General features: G+C 40.5%; 1 protein-coding gene across 1 annotated transcript in view; it reads right to left on the reverse strand.

Annotated features, from left to right (window-relative positions):
• The window catches only part of LOC131034412 (transcription initiation factor TFIID subunit 12b), a 92,080-nt gene that overhangs the window by 50,563 nt on the left and 14,356 nt on the right, over positions 1-27,161 (reverse strand). The window lies entirely within an intron of this gene.

Raw genomic sequence — 27,161 nt, forward strand, 5'->3', positions numbered from 1 at the left:
GGCCAATCTAAATTGATTTTCATGTTTATTGATTCCTCTTTGCAGACCACAAAATCCCTATACACTAACTCAATCTTCATTGAACTGCATTTTTCCATATTTGTAAGCTGCTTCTCTCTCTTAGCTTTTGCAACACTTCTCATCTTCCTTCACCTTAATAAATATCAAAATATCATCTAAATAAACAATGACAAACTTACCCAAGTATGGCTTCCACACTTCATTCATGAGTATCATGAAAGTACTTGGTGATTTGTCAATTCAAATGGCATGACAAGCTATTCATAGAATCTTTTTACTTTTTAGGCTGTCTTTCACTCGTCAACTCCCCAAATTTGGATTTCATGACACCGAATTTTCAAATAAATCGTTTGAAGTACTTTGCTCCATAATTTGCAAACTCACTTTCCAAATGGCATGTATTCACAAGGTTTACTCACAGGGGTTTCAATGCCAAGTTTTTCTCAGTTTTATGAAAAAACTTGCCGAATTTTTCAGGGAGTAATTGCGAAGTACTCAGCAAGCGTAAAGACTTGACTTGCCATGCCAACATGTCAAAATGCAGAAAAAAATGTGGGTTCAACACTTCAAAAACTTTTTTTTTGGCAAATAACTAATAAGCATTGTTTTCTGCCTTTTAAAAAATATGAAAATGGTATGCGCTATGGTCTGCATGGCTTTTAAGGCCTTTATTTGGGCTTGATAGTGAAGGATCTGTTTACTGCTATATCTGATAAATTAAATACAAGAAATAATACTAAAGATGACAATGCATATTAGATATAGGAGTAAAATATATCTTTATTCGCACATGAAACTATTATAGAGAAGAAGACCATAGATGGTCGGCCAAGGATTACAATTGATCCGACTATATCATACTACCTTCGTTGACATACACAATATATTTAAGGGACCCGACAGTTGCCAAGAGGAACACAACCATCAACCAACCAATGCTTATAACTACCCGTGAGTGACAACAACTTAATTTGGACAATTAATAAATTGTCAGATAACCAATATTATCAAACATAACAATAGACATTGTACGCTGACTACAGGCTCCAGCCCTTGACCCCACCCTATATCACAATAGGGAATGCACAACTACCCCTAGACCCCCATGACAGTTGCTACCTCCAACACCCCAGCAAACTCATTTGATATATTTAGTAGCTATATTTTGCATACTTATTCAAAACTTTAAATGTTTTTTAAGTTGTAGAGCTTTTTCCGAGTCGAAAAATGTAACAGCTACCCACTAGTCACTTTATAAACTATAATTAATGAAAATATATATATATATAAGTTGCTAATCTAGTTGTCAAATGTTGACCATTTTTTTTTAAGATATATAAAATGATTCTACAATCATTACAGTTAGTACAAGTCTATTACAATACTCTCTCATACAAAACTCAAATCATTCAACATTACAGAGATAGGCACACACTTCTTGAATCCATACTCAAATCTGCAAGAGAAGAATAAGTAGTAATTAAGACTTATAAATACATACAGTCCTAAGACGAATAAATACATCAAAAATTGCATTACAAGACTACTTCTATTTCATTTCTTCATGCCTTGAAGTGGAAGGGAGAGCAAGAAAGAGAGCATCATCGAGGTAATATCAACCCTACCACGAAGCATTATACTTCCCCGTGCTAGTCCACTGGAGCAGCCCAGCCCATCTCAAAGGATCTAGCAATATGTGGCCAGCATGCATAATGGAATCCAATTCACTATTTGAGTTATTAAAAACTAGCATAACTATATACTCATAAATCACAAAACTAATATGTCTATCCACTGCTTATGTGGCTTCTAAGTTGAATATGTTGAATGCGGAGGAGGTCCCCCTTGTGACCTACAACATCTTTTGGAGCAAAAAAAACATGTGCTTGTAACTTTTTGCAATGTCAAGGTCGAGATTCACTTATGAGCCATAACATTATTATCATCAATGACATTATCACCAGAACCTTCAAGCCTACTATTGCTTCCACCATTTCAAATGCTTAACACTGTGTTGCAGACTTTGCTTATGGGCATTACTATTTTATATTTGTGTAAAGAAGAAGAACCAGTCACGAGTTGTATTTTACTAATTTCCAAGATGCCACCAATTTCTACCATGATGGATGACATGGATTAAAGTTTTGAACTAAGGAATTTGTTGAAGCTACAGCCCATCTGGATGACAGAGCAGGGGGTTTGGTTTGACCATTACATAAATCATCAAATATTTATGGTTAAGATAATACCAATCTGAACTTTTAATATTGCCTTGCCTTCTGCTTGTCAAGTCATGTTGTTAGAAAATTGTATGAAGGTTGCTGAGTGTGGTAGCTGATGCTGAATAACTATGGCTTGCTCTCAACAAATGTTCTGTGATGAAAAGTATTGATACCATGAAAGTTGTCTTATGAAAAGGTCAAGTTATTTTGGCTATATTTAGTAAAACTGGCCAGATATTATAAAAATATTTCTCTATGTACTTTATTGTCTTGTAATTTAAGAAGATAGCAGTTCAAAATTTAGATGGGATTGTTGGAATCAAGATAAAGTAAACTGGATCAGCTATACCAGAACACTAGATAATTTTTCAACGAATTATTAATTCGATGGGGAGCTGAGATCAAGAGAACTGTCAATGACTACACTAGCATCTGTAGATGTTTGTCCAATGAAACCTATGATAGCTGAGAATTTTACATAAAGTGAGGAAGAATATCCATTTAGATTCGTGTTAAAGGAAGATTTTTAGATAGCAAAATAAGCTGTCACTTTAAATAATCTTATCCTCCGATTAAAATGGAAGCCTCTGCTGAGCATAATTATTGATGTGATGAATTCATTCCAAAACAAACATTGATCATTACAGAAATTGAAAACATTTCATATATGATAATGGTTTCACTCTTCCAGATGTCTAGGCAGTAGATATTAGAACCCAAACCAAAAGACCAAACAGAGGCTACATTTCACCAGAGGAAAAGAGGTTCATATCAACGGCAGTAGGTTTCTTAAAGCTGACGAAGAAAAGTCAAATCTGAATTTAGGTAGATCCAAAGCTTCTGTGTATTTAAATTCCCATTTTTGTGATGCACAAGTACGTTCTGACCTAGAGTCACTCTTAGTGCCATGGAAAATACTGAGCAAGATCCATAGTTGAAAATATTTCCAAAAGTTAAATTCTAAACAATGCAGAAAAATAGAGTTAAATCCAAGCAAAGTGAAGATACTTACTTCCACGGTTATACTCACACATTATCCGACCCCACAAAACTTAAGGATTGAGACATCAAAAAATGGGATGAAGTGCCTAATGTAGAGGCTAGTACCAGTGGGGAAGATTTATTAGAATAATTTCATATATTATTTACCTTATAATGGTCATTTATGTTGATAACTTGTCTAAGCTAGTTTACTTAGCAACTTTCTATTTTCAGTTTAGTTAGATAGTTTAGTATCTTCCTGTTTTTTGTCTTTAGTTAACAATCGTTTCTTTTTAGAAACATCGTTCTAGTAGTTATCTATTTAAGGAGACTTCCATCTCCTTTGTAATTAATGTATTCAGTTTATTTAATAATGTTTTCATGGTATCAGAGCAATATGTTCCTTTGACGAATTTATGAAATTCATTCTCATTACCTGGATTTTTTCCAGAAGTTTTTTTGGATCGTTTTTTTATGAAAAAACATGGAAATTATTTTTTTTTCAAGGGTTTTCGTGGGTTTTCTCAGTGCAGAAAAATTCGAAGTTCCTTTTTTGTGGGTTTGTCTGAAACCCAAGTTTTTTGAGGCGGAATTTTTCGTCTGAAAAATCGCGGATTTTTTTCATCACGTTTTTGTGAACTCCGCCCGCATGTGAAGGGTTCGCGACTGTGTGCAGCGGAGTAGTTTTTTTTTTTTTCGCAGACACAAAGATCTTTTAGAGGCCATTTTTTTGGTTTGTGGTTAGTGTGTGTTTGCTGGCTGCTCTGCGAATCACACAATCTTTAGCCTGCAATTGTCGCGTTCACGTTTTTCGTGAAAGTTTTTTTTGATGCTCGCGTCGGGTGTTTTGCACGCGACTTTTTGGTGCTTCTGTCCGCGCAACAACTATTTTCCAAAGCTGTTTTGTAACCTGCATGAAGGCAACGACATTTTTTTTGGGCAGTTTTTTGTATTTCGTGACAGGAAGGGATTGCACAAACCACACGCAAGACATTTTTCGAGGCCCACGTTTTTTCGATTTTGCAGACCTACGGATCACGTAAAGGATCTGCAACTGCATTTCTGTCTGTTTTGAACAGATTTGAAATTTTTTACAGCCACAAAGATAGTTTTTTTTGGAAACGTAGGTATTCAAAAATTTTGTAGGGTTTGTTTTCTTTTTCCTGCAAACAGAATAAAGGGTTTGCAGATCGTGGTTTTCTGAAGGCCAAGCTAGACTCCTTTTGTGGGTTTCTAAATTTGTGCGAGGGTTCCAAATCTTTTTTTTCTTTCTCAGTAATACAAACTGTAGAATATAAATCGTTTTGTTCAACGTTTTACGGTTTTTCCTTAAAAACAAAGTTTTGAAGTCTGTGCAAATTTGTCTTGGGATTTGTGCCAGCCACTTGCTGAAGGTTTTTCACTGATTTTAGACAGAAAAATCAGATTTTTTGAAATTTGTGTTTTACCTCGTTTTCCGTGCATAACAAAACGGGAGGGACGGCATCATTGACCAACATCGTGTTGGAGGCCAATCAGAAGTTCAATGACAAGAACTACAATACCTAGAAGCAGAGGATGCTCTCAATTTTTGAGTACTGGTGTCTTGATCAGATTGTTCTGGGTAAGTCTACTCGTTCCACAATGGCGGGCAAAGACCAGGACAAGTTTGATGAACATAACAGAGAAGCAGTTATGTTGCTGAAACTATCAGCCACCGACGAAACGCTTCTAGAGGTGCCATCTGGCAAGATAGCTACGGAGATATGGACACATTTGAAAGATCTCCATGTAACATCAAACAAGAGTCGAGTGTTCTTTTTGAAGAACATGTTGTTTTCAATGACGATGAATGAGAAGATGTCTCTACAGGAGCATCTTATAAAAATCAAGGATATACGCGATCAACTGGTGGCCATTGGTCGCCAGATGGAAGAGGAGGACATGGTAGTGATTATGCTGAAGAGTCAAGAGCGAAATTCCAGTTTTAGCTCAAAATTCACACTTTTGATGGTCAAACATCTTTCCAAGGCATTCCAAATAGCTTCTCTCACCCTAGTCTAGGCCTGATTTAGCACAAAATTTGGAGGATAAGATGGATTTTAGGGTTTTCACTTTGGACCCTTTGGAAGGGTCAAGAGCGAATTTCTTGTTTTAGGCTTATTCTTCCATCATTTCAACTTGAATCCACCTCACAAGGCAAGAAAACACTTCTCCTCTCTCATCCAACCCAAGTTTGACTTGATTTTGCAAGGAAAAATAGATGATTGAAGAATTTTTGCCCTGGACACTTTGGAAGGGTCAGGAGCGATTTTCATCATTTGGCTCAATTCCTTCAAACTTGATAATTATTGGCAATTTGAAGCCATCCCTAAGGCCTTCTTTGATCTTAATCCTCACTAGACTTGGCATAAATTTAAGGGAAAAGATGGGTTTTGCACAATTTCGCCCTGGACCCTTTGGAAGGGTCAGGAGCGAATTTCCCTTTCTAGCCCAAAATCCTAATTTTAACTTGTCTTGCAAAGAAAGTAGGTGATCCTGGGATTTTCGCTCTGGACCCTTTGGAAGGGTCAGGAGTGAAATCCTTGGTTTGAGCTTACTCCTCCATCTTTCAACCTCAATCAACTTCAAAAGGGCAAAAAAACCTCTCCTCACACTCATGCAAGCTATAAGAACTTAAAGTTGACTTGATTTTGCAAGGAAAACAAGTGATTGTAGAATTTTCACTCTGGACCCTTTGGAAGGGTCAGGAGCGAAATTCTTGATTTGGCTCAATTCCTTCAATTTCAATGATTTCTAGTAACTTGAAGTCACTCTTAGGGACATCTCCTTCTTGATTTTACCTTAGCCCACACTTGATCTAGCACAAAGTTGAGAGCAAAGAGAGGTTTTGAGAAAATTCGCTCTGGACCCTTTGGAAGGGTCAAGGGCGAAAATCTCATTCTTGACTTGATATTTCATCTCTTTAACTCCAATCCTCTCTAGAAGGCAACTAAACATCATTCTTCACCCAAGGGACAAGGTCTTAAGCCCAAACAAGGTCAAAAGAATAGGTTTGCAAGGAATTTCACCCTGGACCCTTTGGAAGGGTCAGGAGCGAAATTTCCTTTCTTGGCTAAAATCCTCATTCTCCAACGCTTTCAGACATCCCCAAGGGCAACAATACGCCCATTCTCTCTTTCAACACGCCTTGGACATCAAAATTTGGTCAAACTAGGGAGGAAATGAGTCTTAGGTAGATTTTCGCTTTGGACCCTTTGGAAGGGTTAGGAGCGAAAATCTTGATTTAGGCTTTGATTGCTCATTTTTCAAACTTCAATCCTCTCTGGAGGAAAACATAGATCATTTTACACCTAAGGAACAAGGTTTCAAGCCCAAACAAGGTAGCAAATGAGGTTTATAATGAATTTCGCTTTGGACCCTTTGGAAGGGTCAGGAGCGAAATTCTTGATTTAGGCTAGAATTCCTCATCTTTCAATCTTTACAAGGCTAGAACATTCAAAAACATCTCTAAGCATGCCTTAGAAACCAAGAGCTTGGCCTGGACAATGAAGAAATTGAGGTCTTCAAGGATTTTCGCTCTGGACCCTTTGAGAGGGTCAGGGGCGAAAATCACTTCCCAGGTTGATTTTCATCTTCCTTTCAACTCATTCTCATACAAACTTGGTCAATTCAACTTCCTTTCATCGCAATCAAGACAAACCTCCATCCAACTGGGTCTAGGCAAGGTTAAACTAGGTTTTCTAGGCCAAAAGAAGGCTAAATGAAGGATTTCGCTCTGGACCCTTTGGAAGGGTCTGGAGCGAAATTCTCCTCCCAGGTTGATTTTCATCATCTTAAGGTCTAAAAACTCCTCTTCAAGGCAAATACGCATCAAAACCTACCAAACCATGCCTTAGAAGCTCCAAACTTGGTCAAGCTAAGAAGCAAAATAGAGGAAATATGAATTTTGCTCTGGACCCTTTGGAAGGGTCAGGAGTGAAATTCACCTTTTGAGCCAATTTCTCACATATTTTCTCCTCCTCATACCTTGGACAAACTTCATTAGGCCTCCTTCCCTCATGATCATGCAAATTTATCCTTTAGGTTGACATATAGCTCCAGTTTTTGCGACAAATAAGGTTATACATGAATTTCGCTCTGGACCCTTTGGAAGGGTCAGGAGCGAAATCCATATTTTGCGCTTAATTCACCTCCTTTTCTACTTGACTCTACCTTAGTCTTGATCTTTGATTCATTCCTTCCATATCTTAGCCGAATTTGCTCAACCACTCACTGACTTCCTCGAACTCAAACGGGACACCACCAGCAAAACCAAGCCTAAGGAAGACCTTGAAAGAAACCCTAACTTGGAGCATCTACTGACTCATCCTAGCTCAAGCAGAGCCTGCTATCTAGCGATCCCCCTGACAGCACTCATCATGCAAAGGCTAACAGACAAAACCCTAAAAGACCCAGAAAACAAACCCTAGAAAGCAAAAAGCAGGGGTCCCCATTTGCAATGGGGCGATGTGTGAACACGTCACAACACGTTCCCATCCTTCTTTTATGCTAACACTATTGGAGCTAGGCATGAGCTCAAGCTTTTCCATATCTACCCCTTCTCCATCAACTCATGGACTTGATTTCTCACCTCTTCATTTTGTGTGGGTATCAACATATATGCCACCTTGTTTGGCAAACTAGCTTTCAAAATCAAAGCCACACGATGACTAATGCTCCTTGTTGGTAGTAATCCTTCAAGTAGATCTTAGGAAATAATTTTTGCATAATTAATCTTCATTTCAGTTCATTTGCCTTATCTATTGATTCATCTTGCATAGAGTTAGGAATAAGGGCAAGCATGCTACCTCTTTCCTTACCACTTTCAAAATCTATATTCTGAAAAGAATTAGCACCTTAAGACTATGTTCACTTCCTCCTCTTTGTCTTTCTTTCCAAGTGTACTTCTTTACACTCTTCTCAACAGTGGAGGTATTTGCTTTACCATCAAGGATGGCCTTTCAATCAAATTGTCACAGCATACCCACCAATGCATGATACATATCCATAGGCATGACATGACACCAATCTTCATCTCTATATGACCCAATGACCAAACATTGTTCATTTACCAAGATTTAATGTGCTTTTTGCAACCATGAGACCTTATGTGAATTTAGGTGTCAATTTTTTAACCCAAAATTATTTTGTAATGTCCCCTATAGGAGGCTGCCTGTTTCCCAGTGATTAACATACATCACTATACATTATTATGCTTAAATTCAGTTTATTAACACTAGGGAACAACTAGTATTCATAATACAATTGATAGTTACTATACCCAAGCCCCAATCCTTACTTCTTTCCTAATCATCAACCCTAACGAAGGATGGGAATTACTTGTCATAGGACACTTGGAAACCAGTCTACAAGTAGGCTCCCTCAAGGTTTCAGGACTCCATCCATATCCCATCTTGGGCTTACCTATCTTGTTAGGTATTACTCCACCTCTCCGTAACAAAAATCAACCTTTCCTCATGAGGGGTAATAGGGAATGATTAAGGAATGGGCTATGAGTACACTAACATCTAATGTATTATGAATAAATATATAAACAATTGAAATCAAGCAATTTGTTATATAAATCTAATTAGAAATATAGATCTTATTATTACTATTATATGTGTAAATAAGAATAAATGTAACAGCTAAAATATGGGCCATTTATCTACCCTTATTCCTATTAGTATTCAGACATAATATTTATGTAATAAGCATGTAGTTCTTAGGATACCGATAGATACAGCATACCCAAATCTGCTGTCACCACAATAATTGCCAGTAATATAATAATGATCTGCCAGTATATTAGTATATTCTATTCCTTCCATGCTTTCCCTTAGACTACCGTTCAGTATTAAATACTTTCTCCCCCCTCCTTCACTTGGTTGTGGAGGGTCCTGTCTTTTCCCGTGGCCACATCTCCTCCAATTAGTGGTGTCCCTTGCGGCTGACTGTTGCCTCATTCTTAATTAATCGTTGTTTTTAGAAAAAGAAATAATGATCGTTGCCCTGTGATTGCAGCTTCTCTCCTTTCATTATTTTTCCTCATTAATATTGCCATTAGTATATTTTATGTGCCTTTATCTAGGGAAATGATAGTGGGTCGGCTTAGGCAAGGATTTACAATTCATTTCATTGTATACTTTGAAATACAACAAGGAGTTGGCCAATTACTCATGATCATGGTTAACTACCATATCGACCAGCATTGGACAAACAGTAGAATAAAGTTTGAGTTTTAAAAGTCTTTTCAGATGTGGTAGACGTATCATGGTGGGGACATGAAATATTCACTATTTCATTTGACACCACCAATGCATGATACACATCCATAGGCATGATATGACACCAATCTTCATCTCTATGTGACCTAATGACCAAACATTGTTCATTTACCAAGATTTGATGCTCTTCTTGCAACCGTGAGACCATATATGAATTTAGGTGTCACTTTTTTAACCCAAAATTATTTACTATTTCATTTGACACCAAATTAGCTATATGATTTTATGCTACCCCTATTAATAATGTCCTTGTCAAACTTACCTCCAAATTTGCCAGTGGTTCAGATAAGACACTTTGCATTAGTTCCTTATCCTCCTCTATTGGTTTCAACAACACCACCTTGATCACAAGAGCTTCTCCTTGTTTCAGCTATTCAATGTGCTCAAGTGATCCAATCAACTCTTCCTCGCCTTATATAGCATGTGTGCTAGCTTCATTTCTATAATGGTTGTTATCATGAGCTTGAGCGCATCCATAAGCCCTATTTCTCAACTATACACACCTAAAGCATGTCAAAAACATTCTCTTCCTCTTTCTCTTTCATACCTTCTATTCCTCTTTAAGCTTCTGACCTAACTCCTTGTGCATGATTGTGTTAATGAGAAATGCTCGCTTCTTATTCACGGTTATGTTGTCCTCTTCTAGCATTTGATTGACCTCATCCTCTAGAAAATCTACCTCTACTAATGCATTTTGTTGTCTTGTTGACAACTTCTCTTAGGTTTTCAACGCAAGTTAATAAGCCTCTTCCAAGGTATGCAGCCAAACCACACACAACTCATCTTGGGTGTTTATTCTCAGCCCAGTTATATGCCTTCTAACCTTCTCTTGATCTACCTAATGATGACTAGACTATATGATTATCTTGTAGTGCTCCTTTGTGTACTCTTCACTCAACTCTCTTTGCCTCAAGTTGTGTAGCTTCTTCAACAAGTCCAATTGATAAATTGCAGACAAAAATTTGCCCTTCAGTTTGGTAACCATTCTATCACCACAAGTAATCTTTTCTTTACCCCATCTATTCCATTCAATGTGTACCTCTTTTTCCGATAGAAAATTGCTTGGCCTTTTAATTTGGCTTGAGTGACTTTTTATCTCCTTGGGTTCACAACCTTATCAAACTTGACATATTCTTCTATTTTGACTGGTCAACCAATCGAACTCCTTAGGGTTCAACATGCCTCAAAAACTTGGTATTTTTATCTTCGTTACTTTTCCAATCCTCATAAGAGTTCTAATAAGAATATTTTCTCCTACATTTAACTGCAATTTGATGGCTTGCTCTTGTTCTCCATCATCCCCTCTCGCTTCCTCTTCTACATTATATCATCTCGTGGCATAAATCATCTTATTATGTCTACTTCAAAAACATTTAATCCTACTTGCATGACTCTTGACAAATCCACAATCTCATCTAATCTTCTTGCCATATTGATAGATCCTACTCTTCTTCCAGATATTGCTCCTTTGGGAAGAATGATTGACCTACTATTTGGCAGTCGTGTCCTTGCAATCAAGCCCCAAGTTCACCCTCCCCCCCCTCCCCCCTCCCATCCCGTCCCCGATTAGTACCAACAAATTGAGACATCCACAAAAGGTGCTAGGATTGACGAGGGACAGCCAAGAGACGTCCAAGCATCCTCCAACCATCCCGAGAACGACTAGTCGTTCCCTATGGCCCAGCACTATTTTGACTTTTTTTTTAAAATACAATTTTAAATTTTAAAAAAGGGATGGGCAAGCCACAAGAAACCCTACCAGCACCCACACACACACACCCCCTCCCCGGCCCCTTTAAACAAAACCTAAACCTATTTCACCTATCAAAACAACAAAAAAGAAAAAAACTCTTTTAACATTTGCAAAATAGAATTAAAGAGAAGCAAGAGAAAAGCAACAGTTATAAGAGGAGACTAGGGCATCAAATCCACTACATTAGAGTTAAGTTCTTCATTTTACATTTGTTTTTTTGAATTGTTTTTTATTTTTGTAAGCTTTTCCAAATTTTTACCGCATAGGAAGGGCATTGTGAGTTTATTTTTCTTTTATTTCAACTTGCCGCTCTCTTTTAAATTCTCAACCAAAAAAATCATGAGCAGCAAGGAGAGTAGTGATAGTGAGGAGGTTGAGGCTCAAATGCAAGAAAGAAGTAGACCTAGAAGTAGAACTCATAGAAGAGCCATTGGGGGTTCTTCAAGGAAGTGTAGCGGTGCTAGCAACTTTGAACCCATTTAAATGTCCTTCAAAACTCCTCAAAAAATACACAAAAGGCCTATTTAACACCAAGAAACCCCTATTACAATTCGCATCATAAGATGATAAGGATAAGAAAAAAAAATTCAGGAGGGAGTAGAGAATGGCTTTGACATTTGTGCAAAAAAGAATATAGGGGCAGCTATACAAGAGTTTATTATCATCTTTTGTGGATAGGTGGTAAAAGGGTGAAAGGTTGTGAACAAATAACTCCAGCTAAGAAGAATGAGGCAACTAAACTGCACATGGAGGGGAGGCAAAAAAGAAAGGAATTCCATTGGAGAGTTCACAGCCTAGTGTGTCATTGCATATAAAATTTGTGGATGTTGGATTTCATGGGGCAGAGAGTTCTTTGACTAGAGGAAAGAAGAAAACTACTACTATTGCTGATTTGTTTAACACTAAGTTACCAATTTGAGTTTGGGCTCAAGTTCAAGTTCGAGGGTTTGGTTTGCAAGTTCAAGCAAAGCTTTTTTGGGGGTTGGGTTCATTTTGGGTTCATCAATACAAAAGCATATAAAAATCAACAATATATGCATATTTGTAGCAATAACTAAGTTCAAAATATATCACATGCTAATAGTCAAATAATATAGTAAAATACACCACCATGCTAATAGTCAAATAACATAGTACAATACACCACCATATTAATAGTCAAATATTAGTCAAACTCAACTCTCATGATATATATTAAATTTCAAAATAATGTCTAGTGTCGACAATCAGCCATCATTGATCAAATATCATATGGGTCATCAAAAATATCATCATCCTCCTACATATTAGATGATATATATTGTGGCAAATTAGAGCAACCACAAATAGTGCCATTGGTACGAGCACTGGCACTAGCATTGGCACTAGCACTCTCATGCTCACCAAGTGGCTCATAGTCATCATCAACTTCAAGTGCAACAAGGTAAGAAATGGAAGCATCCAACTCAATACGCTCTGGCTTGATATCCCACTTCTTTGTCTTCCCTTCTTTGTAGGCACTTTTTTTGTGTGTAAGGGGCCACAAGTTTGAATGCATAAACACCAAGTCCTCTTACCTTTTTTGAGTGTAATCTATTGAGTGGATGGAGTATGTGCTACAATTACTCTCAAATGAAAATGAACTAGCAACCTATCAAGACAAAATTAGAGAGTTAAGAGTTACAAAATTTAAAAGATAAAATTAAAATATAAATTAAACTTAAAAAATAAAAGATTTTTTTTATAAAACTTGCAATAAAATTTTGATCACATGAGGTTGTAGGTACAGATATGATTCTCCATGGAAGTACCACCAACTATGAGCACCAACCATATAATTATCCCGAAGAGCATCAAGATCGCAATCATTTCTTCTTGCAAAACCTATGAACTTAGCCCTCACTATATCCCACATGTCACTATCACCAAAGTCTATGAAGTGATGCCTTGTAACCTTGAGCAACTTCATGATCTCCATATGGGGCAAGTCTTCTACCAACAGAATGGAGTTGAGAACTATAATATTTGAGACTCAATGCAAAGGCAAGAAGATGCCATGGAGTGGTCATTTTGTTCCATCTCTCTACCATGATTTGGTCTAGTTCTTTGAAGAATTTTTCTTCAAGATCTTGCTCTTTTGTACTTATGATGACTTTCATCTTCTCAATCATTGAGTTAATGCCATCATATACATCACCCAAACAAGGCCTATCCATGTCATTATAATGAATCATGCTCAATATGGGCTTAGTGAAATTGAGGAGTGTTGGCGGTAACCTTGTATGTACAGGAATAATTAGTCGGGAATTAATTAGGAAGAATTTTGTTGTGTAGTAATGTAACCGAGGGTAGGTAGTTATGGGTGCAACGGTTGTCCCTCGGTACCTTTATATACCATGTGGTTGTAACCGAGAGGGGGGATTATTATGATTATGGTGATTGTGCATATGTTGGCTGGCATTTGAGATACATGGTAAACATTGTGTGAATTCATACAAGTATGGTCATGTTTTTTTGAGAATTCATGGTGTTACTTTTCTATTATATCTATTCCATCTGTATGCATTAAACTATTCACACAGCGGTAAACATCTGGCATCGTTGCCGATTATGAATCTGGGATGATGAGAGGATACCACATGGCAAAGGAATAATGGGCCAACCATTGAGCGAAGGGACAAGTAGCAACTTCGAGGAAGAGCTGGAGGAGTTGTTCGAAGGCGAGAGGGCACTGACAAGGGACTTCACCTGCATCTTACAAGCATCAATTGAAACTTATGTACGAAGAGAATCCACGGAGGAGGACGTCCTTGAGAGTGCTGTGTGGAGTGCCCTTCGCGTAAGTCTGACAGTGAACCGGATGATGAATAACCTGCCTAGCCTGTTGGCACAAGCATTCCTTGCCCTACAAGCTTGTTGAGAAGAAACTTACCGTGAGAACCATCAGCAACAAATTTTACAACAATTCGAAGAGAGGAGTCAACGGGAGGAGGAAGAACGTGACAAAAGCCGCCAACGGACCTTCAACTCGACCGAACAAAGGAATTGATGCCCGTGATGCTGAATAAAGACAGAAATCATGTACCGAAGGGACAAGAGGAAGACGGGCACGAGGCAGCAACAAGGGCACTAAGGTTGGAGCAACAAGCTGAACAGAGGAGACGGTTGAAGAAAATTGTCGAGAAGGAAGCAAAGGGAATGGCAATGATGGCTCCACTGGCGAGGGCCAAGTTTCTGTATTGATAGAGACCACGAGGAAGTGGTTGGGGGAACTCTCCCTCACGTTGGAAGAGATTGGCGGCAGGAGCACGGTAGAGCCATACACGCCATTCAAAGGTGACGAGGCCAAGAGAGAAAAGGAGACCGAGACCAAGAACAGAGAAGTGGGAGATACCGGTGCGGTCGAAGGTGTCCGGAGGACACAAGGGCACAATAGTAGAAGCAATCTGTTCGGCTCAAACTCAACAAACCCTGGTAGTCAGAATAACCTGGTGGGACCCAACATACCAATTTCGGGAGGACTAGTCTCTGGAGGGTTGAGTTATGGAGGGCAGAGCGAGCCAAAGCCAAGGAGCACAATGGCGAACAAGCAAAAGTTGCCTAAATTTACTGGAGATGGAAAGGACGATCTCGTACGGTATTGTCGTACATGTAAGACGATATGGTCGGCCAATGTAGTGACCAACAAAGATGAATGGGTGGTGTAGTTCCCTGCCACCCTACGCGAAGTAGCCATTGACCGGTACTCTGATACAGACAAGACGAAGGTAAATAATTGGGATGAGTTAAAGAAAGCCTTTGAGACGGAGTTCCGACTCCTTCACGATGATAATGAGATAGTCACTGAAATCTTGAGCACAAAGCAAGGAAAACACGAGACAGTCAAAGCATACAACCGGTGATTGAAGGAGTTGCTAGGAAAGATGGATAACCAGGCGGCGGATGGATTGTAGAAAAGATGGTTCGTGGAGGGACTGAAATCATCCCTCGGGAAGAAGATGAAGATCGTGTCACCCACGTCATATGAAGATGCCTACAACTGCGCCATGGACCTGGAGAGCGAAGGCAAAACATTTTGGAAAAAGAAAGACAAGTCCTCCGGTGAGGAGTCCTCTGAAGGAAGCAATGGTGATGAAGGATCTAGTAAGAAAGTGCAAGCCCTTCAGAAGGAAATGCACCGCATGATGAATTAATTTAAGAGTATGAAGAGAAGCACCAACAAAAACGAAGAAGTTTGGTGCACCGATTGTAAGGAAGAAGGCCACACCAAAGGCACCAGTTCGAAGAAGTCCTTCTGCGAAATTTGCCAGGTGTTGGGGCACTCCACCAAGGAGGGGCACTCCACCAAAGAGTGTCCCTACAACATGAAGACACGGGGGAATCAGGTGCTCTTCACGCAAGACAAGCCGTCACCGTCCGTAGCAGTGGGCACCTCCCAACCACAAGCCAACACCACAGCCATCATGTTGGGTGCAGTTGGGTCGGAGGGACATAAGACATCGGGGGGAGACCCCTTTAGAATAGTAGGGGCTCTGTCGAAAATCTGTATTGAATGTAAGGGCTACAGAGATAACCGAAGGGGAGGAAGAGGCAACAATAACAACAACAATAACTGGGGCCGAATGCAGTACGATGCCAAGGGACGGCCAATGATTCAGTGTTGGGCCTGCAACCAATGGGGGCATTTTGCACGGAATTGCCAGAAAGCTGAAACCCCCCAGTACTGTGCAAATGGTGTGGTCCAGGCGACCACGATGACAACAATTGCCCCAAGTCGGGAGTGAATCTATTAAATAATGAGAAACCGGGTGATGAAAAGGAGGTGTTGGCAATCACCCGTACACAAGCAAAGAAGGCAACATACCCGAATCCTCGTACAGAGGAGGAGCGGTACGGGAGGCGAAGGCTGAGATTGAACGAGAGATGATGACAGAGCGACGGGCAACTACGGAGACGGCGAGCACCTCATCCCGTACTGAGGCGGAGAAGAATATTATGTGGCAAGTCTTGCAAATGGAGGTGTCGGTAAAGGTGAAGGACCTTCTTGAAACAATGCCACAACTGAGGACCGCCATCCTCAGCACCGTACATAGCACAGTCCACACATCTTCAAACCAGTCGGAAGTCCCAGTCAGGCCTTCGGCTGACCCAATGTTGCTGGCCGTCAATAGTGGTCGGCATCCCACGGTGGTAGAGATGTGTATCCTTGGGACCATTCTTACGGATACCATCGTGGACAGAGGATCGGGGGTCACGCCCGAGGAAACATGGAAGAAGTTGGGGAAGCCGACACTATGGCCACCTACATTCAATCTGGTGGGAGCAGACCAGCATGGTATCAAGCCACTCGGTACTTTGATGGCCCAACGGGTGACCATTGGCACACAACCCTTCCTATTGGATTTTGTGGTAATTCCCCTTAAGAAGAAGGGGTACCACGCCATCTTAGGGAGGGGATGGCTGGAGACAGCCAAAGTAAATCATAATTGGAAGAGGAACACCCTCTCCATGGAGAAAGGCAGGCAGAAGTATGTCATTGATCTCCGCACACAGATGGTAAGCGAGGAGTTGGCATCCTGTTGTGACGTATTCACACATCGCCCCATTGCAAATGGGGACCCCTACTTTTTTTGCTTTCTGGGGTTTGTTTTCTAGGTCTTTTAGGGTTTTGTCTGTTAGCCTTTGCAGGATGAGTACTGTCGAGGGGATCGTTGGATTACAGGCTTTGCTTGAGCCAGGGTGAGTCCACAGGGCCCTAGAATTAGGGTTTCTTTGAAAGTCTTCCTTGGGGCCTGGTTTTGCTCTTGTTGCTAATTGTGTCTTGCTTGGTGAGTGAGTATCATCATTGAAGGTCTGAGTTAGGTCGAGTTGGTGAGTGATGAAGTCTGGAATGTCATCCTGATCTTCAAATGCCCTGAAATTTGGCTAAGTCTGGAATGAGTTAGGTCGAGTTGGTGAGTGATGAAGTCTGGAATGTCATCCTGATCTTCAAATGCCTTGAAATTTGGCTAAGTCTGGAATGCTCTGATCCTGAAATTTGGCTAAGTCTGGAATGTCCTGATCCTGAAATTTGACTAATTCTGGAAAACTGAAGAATCCTCCAAAAACTAGATTTTGCAATATAACTCTTGGAGGTCCGAAACCACTCTCAAACATCCTGAAAGTATATATGGAATAAGTATAAGAAAGAAGAAAGATATAAGGAAATGTCACTTATACTTAAATGTTATATTCCATAAAATGATCCTGACGGAGAGTTCAAAATGTCAAATTTCGCTCCTGACCCTTCCAAAGGATCCAAAGCGAATTTCGCTCCTAACCCTTCCAAAGGGTCCAGAGCGAAATTCTCCATAGGACATTCTACTTTGACCAAAACCTAGAACTAATGCATTCCTAGGCTTGAATGAAGGCAAAAGCACTTGTTTGAATGAAGAAATGCAAAAAAATGAAGTCAAGATCATGGCCTAAGGTGAATTTCGCTCCTGACCCTTCCAAAGGGTCTAGAGCGAAATTCATATTTCCTCTATTTTTCTCCTTAGCTTGACCAAGGTTGTAGACTTTTGAGGCATAATTGAGAAGGTTTGATGCAACTTTGCCTTGGAGAGGAGATTTTAGACCTTGGGATGATGGATTCTAGCCTGGGAGGTGATTTTCGCTCCTAACCCTTCCAAAGGGTCCAGAGTGAAAATCCTTATAACTCTTGTTTTCTTCCTTATTTTGGCTAGGCGTTGGCTTGATGGGAGATGAATGGGTATGTTTTTGCCTTGAGAAAGAGTTTGATTGATTTTGAAGAACAAGATTTTGGCCTAAAGGAGAATTTCGCTCCTGACCCTTCTAAAGGGTCCAGAGCGAAATTCATCATAAACTTCATTTGCTACCTTGTTTGACCTTGAAACCTTCTTCCTCAGGTGGAAAATGATCTAAGTTTGCTTCTTGAAGTGGTTTGGAGTTTGAAAAGCGAGTAATCTAGCCTAGAATAGGATTTTCACTCCTGACCCTTCCAAAGGGTCCAGAGCGAAAATCCTCCTAAAGGCTCATTTCCTCCCTAGTTTGACCAAATTTTGAGTTGCAAGGCATCTTGAAGGGAAGTGTGGACATGTTTGGACTTTTGAAATGTTTGAAAGCGTTGGAGAAATGAAAAATCAAGCTCAAAACATGATTTTCGCTCCTGAACCTTCCAAAGGGTCCAGAGCGAAAATCTTCATGGACCTCATTGTCTTCCTTGTTAGGCCAAGTTCTTAGTGTCCAAGGCATGATGGAGGAGGGATAGACATATTCTTGCCTTGAGAAATGATGGAAAGCAATAAAAGATGAAATATCAAGCCTAGAATGAAATTTTCGCTCCTGACCCTTCCAAAGGGTCCAGAGCGAAAATCTACCTAAGATGCATTTCCTTCCTTGTTTGACCCAATTTTGATGTCCAAGGCATGTTGAAAGAGAGAATGGGCATATTGAAATCTTTAAGGGCATTTGAAAGAGTTAAGGAATGAGTGTTTTAGCCAAGGAAGGAAATTTCGCTCCTCACCCTTCCAAAGGGTCCAAAGCGAAATTCCTTACAAGCCTATATTTTTTAACCTTGCTTGAGCTTAGACCTTGTTCCTAGGGCGAAGAGAGAGGAGATTTTACCTTGCAAAGAAGATTGGGATTGAAAGAATGATGATTTTGGTCTAGAAAGGGAAATTCGCTCCTAACCCTTCCAAAGGGCCAAGGGCGAAATTGTGCAAAACCTATCTTTTCCATTAGTTTCATGCCAAGTCTAGTGTTGATCATGATTAAAGAAGGCCTTAGGAATGATTCCAAATTGCCAATGATTATCAAGATTGAAGGAATTGAGCCAAATGATGAAAATCGCTCCTGACCCTTCCAAAGGGTCTAGGGCGAAAATTCTTCAACCACCTATTTCCCTTGCAAAATCAAATCAAACTTGGGTTGGATGTGAGAGGAGAAGTGTTTTCTAGCCTTTTGAGGTAAATGCAACTTGAAATGATGGAGGAATAAGCCTAAATTAAGAAATTCGCTCCTGACCCTTCCAAAGGGTCCAGAGCGAATTTTCTCTAAATCACCTTTTTTCCCAATTTTGTGCCAAGCCAAGTGCTAACTAGGGCGAGTTTTGATGGAGAGGTCCTCAGGAATGACTTTGACTTAGCAATGATTATCAAACTTGAAGGAATTGAGCCAAAAAGTGATTTTCGCTCCTGACCCTTCCAAAGGGTCCAGAGCGAAAATCTTAAAACCACCTATTTTCCTTGCAAGTCTAGTCAAATGTTAGGTTTTCATGGCTTGGATGGGTGCGAGGAGACATGTTCTTTCCCTTTTGAAGTTAGTTGGTTTTAAAAAATGATGGAAATTGGCCCAAACCAAGGATTTCGCTCCTAACCCTTCCAAAGGGTCCAGAGCGAAAATCCTAGGATCACCTACTTTCTTTGCAAGACAAGTTAACATTTTGATTTTTATGGCCTAGATAGGAGTGAGGCAATGTGTCCTTAGTCTTGGAGGTGAGTTCAAGTTGAAATGATGGAGGAATGAGCCTAAAGCTTGAATTTCGCTCATGACCCTTCCAAAGGGTCCAGAGCGAAGAACACTAAAACCATCCTTTTCTCCAAATTTTGTGCTAAGTCAGGCCTGGACTAGGGTGAGAGAAGCTATTTAGAATGCCTTGGAAAGATGTTTCACCTTCAAAAATGTGAATTTTGAGCTAAAATTGGAATTTCGCTCCTGACCCTTCCAAAGGGTCCAGAGTGAATTTCATCAAAATCCCTATTTTCTCCTTGTGACAAGTCAAGACTTTGAGTCCTAAGGCGTAGTTGAGGTTGGAATGATGTTTCTTTGCCCTGTAGGATGAATTGAAGTAAAGGAGATGAGGAATTAAGACCTAAAGCTTGAATTTCGCTCCTGACCCTTCCAAAGGTTCCAGAGCGAAATTCTTAAAACCTCCATTTTTGCCTCAAATTTACATCAAGCTTGGTGTTGGTTCTGAATGAGGACGTCCTTAGGCATGTATCTAGGCAAGTACGGTTGCAAAGTGAGAACAATTTGAGCCAGGAATGCAAAACTCAGTCCTGACCCTTCCAGAGGGTCCAAGGCGAAATTCTTATAAGGTCTGTTCCTGGAGAAAATCTTGGGCAAGTTTCATGTTAATATCTTTTTGTTGATGATTTAAGTTGAAAATGCTATGTTGAAATGAATTTATCATGTGTCCTTAATCATCTTTTGGTTTGTTTTGGCAGATGAAAGAAAACCAGGCCAGGACAAGGACGACCTTCTCCAGCCCAGCATCAACAAGGACGACCTTCTCCAGCCCAACCTCATCAAGGACGACCTCTTCCAGTCCAACATTTGAAGGAAAGACGAGGTGGCATCCCAGTCATCACTCCTCCAGTCGGGTTGGTCCACTTCAGCATGTCCAGATTCAATGTACCTGACTCATCAAAGATGGCACTAACTTCGATGTACCTACCCCGGCTATCCATTGGTCGAATATTCCAGAGGAGACATGTGTCCAAATAATGCAATTATTTCATTGGCCAGAATTGAGTTTGTTGTAACAAACCCTAATGAGGGTTTTCATTGTAAAATCTCGGCCATTGATCTCACGTTGATCTAAGCCATCGAATTGTATTGAGGGCACTATATAATCCCTGGCTCCTCATTTGTAAAGGCTAATAGTTAGTCAATAATAGCTAATAGTTAATAGTTAGTAATAGAGGCCAGAATAGTAGAATAGCAATTAGAGTAGATTAAGAAGAGAAGGCAAGACATTGTTGCCTTAATTGTAAAGACTTCTTTTCATTGAAGATATGGTGGAATATGTTGTTTCTTTGCAATGTGCATGGTCTCTTGTTGAATCTTCATTTTTGATGATAGATGATTAGATTGAGTGAAGAAAATTGTTGAATGCACCTGTGTGGAATCTGTCTAGTCCATACCACTAGCCTTTTACTGATGGTAAGTGCGCCCTGCGTAGTCAACTGGCATAAAATGAGCTTAATCTTAAGTCGTTACACGTCTATTGTTCATGCATTATCTTGAATGGTGATCATTGTTAGATGGTGTATGATTTGAACGTATTGGAAGCATCCATTAGAAGATCGCACTGAGTTGGTGTTGAATTGTTCAGCCTGATGGTGAGACCCAGCCCAGTAGGACTCCACCTAGTCATTCATCCATCTTCTCGCATTCTAGATAGTAGAGTAGACTTCCTGAACCCTGCATCTTTTGCCATTTGTTTGTCTTCCAGTTAGTGAATAGGACTTGTGATTCCAGCAAATTAGACGTTTAGGTCATCGAGTGTAAGTCCCCTTGTGATTCCAGCAAAATCACATCATACCGCGAAGAGCTTATCCACGAGTAGAGATCCTACATAACAGAGCCTTGGAGTTACTTCGACTAATCCTTCAGCGAGATCTTCAGCAATCAGGAACTTTGTTCAAGAGAGGATAAGGTACCTTTAGGTATTTTATTCTGTGTTTGGTCGTGTACAAAATACACATCAACACATCCTCCTCGGAATCGGAAGAGGAGACGATTGGCACGGATGAAGGGAAGGAGCGGATGGAACCAAATAGTGAAGGAGTTTTTGAACTCAATGGTTGCTCGAAGGACAACATGGACTCACTCAATGGACTCTTTCATTGGCAAACGGAGGACTATGAGTTGTTCCAATGCAACATGCTTTAGATAGAGGAGCCGGATGAGAAAGATGCATTCCCGCTAGAGTACGGAGAATACAGAGAAGGGGAGGCCCGAGTGGATGAAGCTCCCGCACATCAGTTTGAGAAAGACAAACCCATTAAGTATGAGGAGTCCAAGTTAAAGGTGACCAACTTGGGAAAGGAGGAAGACCCCAAAAACATATTGGTGGGGGACGATTGGGATCCCGTGTTGAAGGCAACAGCCTTCAAAATCTTCTTGGAGTATTAGGATGTTTTCGCCTGGACATATAAAGATCCGAAAGGAGTGCCCCCCGAGCTGGGTGTACATCGCATTCCACTGGTACCTAGAGCCCAGCCGGTGCGGAAGAGGTTGTACCGGATGAACAAAAACTATGCCGCAAGGGTCAATGAGGAAATAGAGAAGATGTTGGAAGCTGGCATCATCTTCCGGGTCCAGACCAACGAATGGGGGTCTTCAATTGTCATTTCATTAAAGAAAGAGGCCAATCAAATCCGGATTTGTGTGGAATTTCGATGCCTGAATGCAGTCACTATCAAGGATCCCTTTCTCATACCTTTCACGGATAGCATATTGGAAGAGGTAGTCGGTCACGAGATGTATTCTTTCATGGATGGATTTTCTGGTTATAACCAGATTTCCATCGCCGAGGAGGACAAGCTCAAGACCACCTTCGTGGTGGAAGACGGCGTGTATGCATACAACCGAATGCCATTCGGTCTATGCAATGCGCCGGCAACTTTTCAAAGGATCATCCTGCACATCTTTGACAAGATGTTTGTGGGAAAATTCAAAGCTTTCCTCGACGATTGGTCGATCCACAGTGGGCAAGATACACATCTGGTAGCCCTAAGGGAATGCATGGAGAGATGTTGGAGGGCAAGATTGGCACTTAACCCTAAGAAGTGCAGATTTATGGTGCCGCAAGGTAAACTGCTCAGGCACATTGTTTGTAAAGCGAGGTTGAAGACAGACCTTGACAAGGTACGGGTGATCGTGGAGATGGAGCCACCCACAGATGTCACAGGGGTAAAGTCTTTTTTGGGCCACATTGGTTACTGTAGAAGGTTTATAAAGAGTTTTTCTTAGATATCCTACCCCTTGGATAAACTAACTCGAAAGGGTGAGCCGTACACGTGGGGGACCCCGGAAGGCGAAGCTTTTGAGGAGTTGAAGACCAGGCTTGTGGCGGCCCCTATCCTTGCATACCCCAATTGGGACAAGAAGTTCCATGTCCACGTGGATGCCTCCAATTTCGCAATTGGTGCCACATTAGCTCAGGTGGCTGACCATGGATTGGACCATCCAATCTATTTTGCGAGCAGATTATTGTCTAAGGCTGAAAAGAATTACAGCACAATGGAGTGAGTGGCCGTAGGGATGGTATATGTTGTGCAGAAGTTCAGACACTTATGTATCTAGTCAATAAACCAATTATTCAAGGAAGGATCAGCAGGGGAGCTCCTGTTGCAGGAGTTTACATTCACTATCATCGTATTGCCTGGGAGAAGCCATGTGATAGCTGATCAACTGTCGAGGATACGGTCAGGGGAGCCGCCAGAGGGAGTTAATGATGAATTTCCAGATGCCCACCTGTTCCAGATCGCAGTATTGCCACCATGGTACACTGCCATTGGGGAGTATCTTTCCACTTCTCTATTTCCGCAGGACATGCCACCTGGGGAACAGAGGAAGTTGGTATTGAGGAGCCATACGTTCCAGTTGATCAACGGGCTACTGTATAAAATAGGGCCCAACCAAATATTGCGACAGTGTGTAATGGAGGAAGTCATGCCAAGTGTTCTGAGGGAAGCACATGAGGGCCCCTCGGGAGGCCACATGGGACCCGACACTACCGCACGAAAGGTGCTCCTTGCAGGCCTATGGTGGCCCAAACTATATAATGATGCCTGAGAATGGGTAGTGGGATGCGACACGTGTCAAAGAGTCGGGAAGCGCTGAAGAGGGATTTCATGCCCCTCAACCCCTCGCATGCTCAAGAGTTATTCGAGCGCTGAGGGCTGGATTTTATTGGGCCACTCAAGGCCAGCCATGCCAGGAGGTGCCGCTACATTGTAGTAGCCACAGAGTACTTAACCAAATGGGTAGAAGCACGGACCTTGCCTGACAACTCTGCCTTGAGTACGGCAAAATTCATTTATGAACAGATAATCACATGATATGGCATCCCCATTTAGTTGACCACTGACAGGGATGGACACTTTGTGAACCATGTCATCAAACTACTCACGATCGAATTCAAAATCTTTCATTCATTGTCTAGCCCTTATCACCCCCGAGCCAATGGCCAAGCCAAGGCTACCAACAAGATTCTAGTTGGAGTGATCTATAAGTCATGCGGTGTCGAGGGGGAAGACTGGGAAGAAATGTTACCCTCTATTTTGAGGGCCTACCGCACCACCTACAAGGTGACTACGGGCCAGACGCCATTTCAACTCATGTACGGGCAAGAAGTTGTTGTACCAGCCGAGTTCATGGTGCCAAGTCTTCGCATCGTGATCGAAAATAGACTCGGGGATATGGAAAGTTTAAGAGAAAGGTTATACGCCTTGAACAAGTTGGACGAGAAAAGGATGATGGCTCAATGAACTACCGAGGCAGCTCAGCAACGAAGGAAGTTGTGGCATGACAAACACTTGAAGCGAATGAGGCTCACCCCAGGGCAACTGGTGTTGAAGTACAATGGGCGCAACGAGATTAAACTCGGCAAATTCAGGGTAAGGTGGTCAGGGCCATATAAAGTTCGGGAAGTGGCTGAGAACGAGTCAATTAAATTGTGAACACTGGATGGACGGGAGGTTCCAGAGAGCGTTAACGGGTCGAAGTCAATACCATATCATGAGAGAAGGTATAGGAACGACCCAGGGCAATCTAGAAGCTCCTGCGAACATAGTTAGGAAAATTGAAAAAAAAATTGAAAAGAGAAAAAGAATGAAAAATGAAAAAGAAGAGACCACCGTACAGTGACATCCACCGCACAGTGGAGCCATTCTCACTCCCGTACGGTGGTGGCAAGGCACGGTGACAGTGGACCACACCACCCCACACCACACTCACCGCACGGTAACGCCGAGGCGCAGGAAATCCCACCGTACGCACCTTGCAAGCACGGGGGTATGCCAACGATGACAGTGGTAGAGAAACAAAAAGGAAGTTGACTAAATATAGTGCAAGATGGCGTGAATCCTAAACGGAGGATATATTTGTGTCAAGACATAGCCCCTTTCACCAATTTAGCATTTGGACACATAGGAGACTACATTTCAGGTCATTAAGGACCAAATTCAGTAGTTTTGAAGGTCTGATCAGCATCAGCTTAGCACACACAGCAGATTGGAGAGTGTTTGGTGGTCACAAGCAGCAAAATAGTCATTATTTTGGCCAACCATACCTCTTCCAGCACAACCGTACCATTCTCCCTTGCCTGGAGTTCACAGAAAATAAATACAAGGGTTTTAAGCTTGCAATTTGCATTGATCTTCATTGTTGGCAATAAAGAGTAATAGATTAGTAGTTATTTTGGAGAAATAAGGTCATTTGTGATCAGCATATACAATAATACAAGGAAATACTTCATTCCTGGAGGGCCACACTTGGCAAGAAATCAATTTTCCATCTAGGTCTGCTTAGTTCTTCTCCAATTGGTTTTGGTAATTCATTTTAAAGCCAATAAAGTCTTTTGGAGCTAATGCCACACATTGGGAGCTCCTCTATCAACATGTATTGAATTCCAATCAAATAAGGAGGCTCAACCAGGCAAAGCTCAGGACTCCTAGTATGCAAATTTGCACCTTGAGCAAAATAAATTATCATTCTTAGTCAAATTGCATTGCTGTAATAAAAATCAGAGTTCTGATTTTCAATTTTCAGAATTAGTTTAGTTTTCTATTTGTATGGTTTCTATGGTGCATCATTCAAAAACTCTCAAAAAACCATTAAAAACCCCAAATTATCAAAAAAACTCCAAAAAACAATCTCACTGGTCAAAGATTCTAAGTGCAACAAACCAATCAATTTGAGCTCAACCCCAATCGGCATCTTTCACAGTTGGAAGCCTTCCAAGAGATTTCAATCCCACCAAACAAAGACATTAAAGAAAATAACCCAAAATAGCAATCCCTCAAACAATTAAAATTGTTAAGGGTAAACATATACCGTTTTATTTGTTGTCTTGGTTTTGTGAAAACAAAACAGGGTTATTTTATTTTTCTGCAAAAAACTGCAAAAATATTGGTCTGCAGTTTTCATCCAAGAAAAAACATAAGAGAACCAGTAAATCTTTCTTATGGTACTTCTATGTAATTTTGCCTATGGCATGTTTTGCACATTGTACAAATCAACTTATTTTCTGTGTTTTTTACCTTTTTGGTTGTAATATATTCATTATGTACTCCAATCTTCTTAACGACTTCAGTTTGTAAAGAGTCTTTTGACAGAAATAGTACAGTTCTACATCTCACAAGGAGCACCTGTTAGCCTTCTACAATATTTATGAAACATATATGTTCTCATCTTTTAGTTGCGTCTGTTTCAATTCCTGGAAAGGTCAAAGGCTGGTGGTTTGAGTTATCTAATATATTGTGTGTATACTTACATTTGTAATATGAAAACAAAAGTTATATTTCCTTCCTTTCAAGAATTGCTTTTCTGCTAATTGTTGTTCTTTATTTTATCGTACTTCATTCATATGAACTTCACATATTTTTTGGCTATTGTTCCTAGATGTTCATGGCCAGAAACTGCAAGCCAAATACCTTACAACTCTGGCATTGTTCCTCAAGCTCATAGGAAAGAGAAACATAAAATACAGCCATAATAATTTGAAAACGAACATATGGCACTTTCTTTTTTCTAATGTAGTACAACTACTAGGTACACAGTAAATATACAATATATTGAGTATTTCAGAGTATTGGTTACAAACATATGGACATATAGTCTTAAATCTTCTTATATACTATTACTGAATGATACCATATATTTTATATTTTTTAGTCAACATATCACTTGTATCTCTGTATATAATAAAAATAGTTATAATCTTATTTATAAATTATAAATGTAATAGTTGTCTAAAAAGTTTTATTGTTTTTGAACATACCATTCCACAAGTTCCCACAAACAGTCTCCCACTTTTTTCAAAGGGACACCGAAACATAAGTCTTAAATTAGTCTAAGAAGAGGGACTCAAACATTGACGACATT

This window comes from Cryptomeria japonica, chromosome 8 (genome assembly GCF_030272615.1).
Source record: "Cryptomeria japonica chromosome 8, Sugi_1.0, whole genome shotgun sequence".
Classification (NCBI taxonomy): domain Eukaryota; kingdom Viridiplantae; phylum Streptophyta; class Pinopsida; order Cupressales; family Cupressaceae; genus Cryptomeria; species Cryptomeria japonica.